The sequence below is a fragment of the Mirounga leonina genome, unplaced genomic scaffold (assembly GCF_011800145.1).
Source record: "Mirounga leonina isolate KUSES-001 unplaced genomic scaffold, KU_Mleo_1.0 Mir_153, whole genome shotgun sequence".
NCBI classification, from domain to species: domain Eukaryota; kingdom Metazoa; phylum Chordata; class Mammalia; order Carnivora; family Phocidae; genus Mirounga; species Mirounga leonina.
The window spans coordinates 26,606,718-26,609,110 of NW_023270387.1; positions in this window are offsets into that span (position 1 = coordinate 26,606,718).

The window sequence follows — 2,393 nt, forward strand, 5'->3', positions numbered from 1 at the left end:
GCAAGAAAAAAAAACATGCGTTTCTTATATATGAGTAACTGCAATATCTATTAGAGTCCTCCGAGCACTGAGAGAGCTTAGTCACTGCTGGGGGAGATGCATCTATATTGGGCCATGGCTCATATCTGTAGCCTCCATCAGTATCAAAAAGAAATCTCAGAAGCAGATATGAGATTCAGGATTGAGAGTAGGATAAGAACCAGCTGGAAAATATTCATTGAGAGAGGATGTGTTGGGGGTCCCCCAGACCACTTCACATTTGGAGATTCCCTAGGAAGACTCAGAGGACTTAAAATATATTTGTATACATATGTAAGATTCATTACAGAGATGTGATAAAATCCACAGCCAAATCATATGGGACAAAGACACAGAGCAATCCACATGAGGGTTCCCCATGCTTTCTTTGTCCCGTGAGGAGTTACACAGAGCTCACTGTTCACCCAGAAATAGGTGTGTGATGATTCTGCCCAGGGAAGCTCATTGGAGACTCAGTGCCCAGGGTATTAATTAGGGGATGGCCATGTAGGTACCCTCTGCCTAGCATGCCAAAATTTCACACTCCTAGAAGGAAAGAACGTGTCCAGAAGAAACCACATTGTCTGCACAAACAGTCTAGGCACAAAGAATCATGTTTATCATACTTAGTTACAAAATAATGGGAACCCTCCAAAATCCAAGTTCCCTGACATCAGTCAAGAGCCAACCTTGCAAGTCGGCCTTTCTAAAGAAGCAGACTCAGACCTGCTGTGTCAACTCCATTCTGCTGAGAAGGCTGTTCTCTTCCATAGCTAACAGTACTGTTTTCCACTTGTTGACTCAGCCCTGTGTGATTTTCGAGCCAGTCCTACCCAGGGTGGGAAGTTAATTAAGAACCTTGTGGTCTATGTAATTCATCTTGCTACCAATGATCTTAGGTGAACTCCAGAAAGGCTGTGCCTTCCCCCTGTCTTTTGCTCAACCTCAGCTTCTCTCCCTCATACACTCCATTAGCCTTGGTTCTCTGTCCCTGGTCCCAGGCTGTCCACTTTGCTCACCTCCTGAGTTCTTAGCATCTCTCCCTTGGAGGACATGTTGATGGGGCTGCATCCATTCCCTGGTTTTCATACTCTTCATGGACACACATTTCTCTCCCCACATCTTACTGGCTTTGTACTCATGAGCAAGGCTGGAGTGCCAGAGGCCATGATAATGCCAATGGTGAGTAAGCTGATGCTGATTCTGAGGCCACTCTGGGTCCCACCTAGTACACTGGCCATTTCCCTCTGATTGGGCATGATCTAGAGTTGATCCCAATTTGCCCTGGGCTTTTTGCACCCTGTCCATTGACTGTCAGTGCCTTTCCAAAGGGTACGATCTTAGTACCTGAGCATTTCTTCAGCCCTATGCCTGGCTTTCTTCCTTCCCCCATGGGTACCTTATTACTGAGAATGAGCATGTCTTTTGGTAAATGGGACAAGAGAGTCAGAAAGAGGACCCCAGTAGTGCTAGAGAGTGCCTAAGCACAACACCCAAATGTTAGCAAAGGGAAGCTTATGCTGTCCTATCCCCAAGTGTTGGAAATACTTCATACCAGTGTGACCTCTAGCACAACTACAGATTTTCAAACCTTCCTTTCTGCATTAAAAAATAATCCCTCAGTAATGAGAGGTCTGCTCTCCCTCTCCTACTTCATTCTCTCACCCCTCTCTGCCCATCTCACTCTTGTTTCCAATCTCTTTTCTTCCATTTGTCTGCTCATCCTTCTATGTCCTCCATCTATCTTTTCCTTTCTTGATGAAAATTAAGAAAAAACAACTTGATAGATTTTCCAATAACCTTCCAGAAAGTCTCACAGGGTTACATTTTGCTTTAATAGCATTTAAGCCAATCTGCCTGATGTTGCTGTAAAGGTCAATTAAATTCACCCTAAAAATTTCACTTCTGGCTCATTATACAATTGGAAAATGAATTAGAAGCACATGCTGCCCCTGAGGTTTCTGATATTTCACTAATGAATATGTCTTAGAATGCAAAAAAAAAAAAAAAAGTGTTGTAGGCCACACAGCTGCATGCAGTGTTACTGGCCTGGTACAGCTCGTTGTGACATGTAGCAGCTTGAGATGAGTGAATGCTAGTTAGTCTTGTCTTCACGTTAGGAGCTGTTCACACTTAGTTAATGCTCATTGGTGTGGTCAGCTTTTCAGTGTCCCCCTCTGCATATCTGGAGCCCATTCTCAAACCCCAGATGAGATATTTCACTCACCTTTCTCCTCATTGGCTATTTTAGTGTGGGCCCAAGGACTCAAGGGTTAAGTTTAAAATCAGCCTAAATACAATACGATTTTGAAGGCAAATCTATAAGGAACTTTGCATATTACAAAGCCAGTTGTCAATTGATCTGGGGATCCTCA